This window comes from Centrocercus urophasianus, unplaced genomic scaffold (assembly GCF_019232065.1).
Source record: "Centrocercus urophasianus isolate 14NV4802_14NV808 unplaced genomic scaffold, USGS_Curo_1.0 seq_23, whole genome shotgun sequence".
NCBI lineage: Eukaryota > Metazoa > Chordata > Aves > Galliformes > Phasianidae > Centrocercus > Centrocercus urophasianus.
Window position 1 is genome coordinate 10,982,279 of NW_024884789.1, and position 286 is coordinate 10,982,564.

The window sequence follows — 286 nt, forward strand, 5'->3', positions numbered from 1 at the left end:
CCGTGCCGGGCGAGAGAAGCGGAGCGGGCCGGGCAGGGGGCGCCGCGGCGGGAGGGAACAAAGCGCCTTTGTGCGGAGGGCCGGGCCGCGCGGGCGGCCGCGAGCCCTGCGCCCTACCCCGCCTTCCCCCGAACCCCCGCCGCACTCACGGGCCTCCCCCGGCTCATCAGGCGCTGCGCTGCTCACGCGGCCGGGCCCCGCGGCCCCGCCACCGGCTCCCGCCCGGCGCCCGCCCGCCTCGCCGCAGTCGCCGCCGCCGCAGCCGCCGCCATGTAACCCGGCGCGG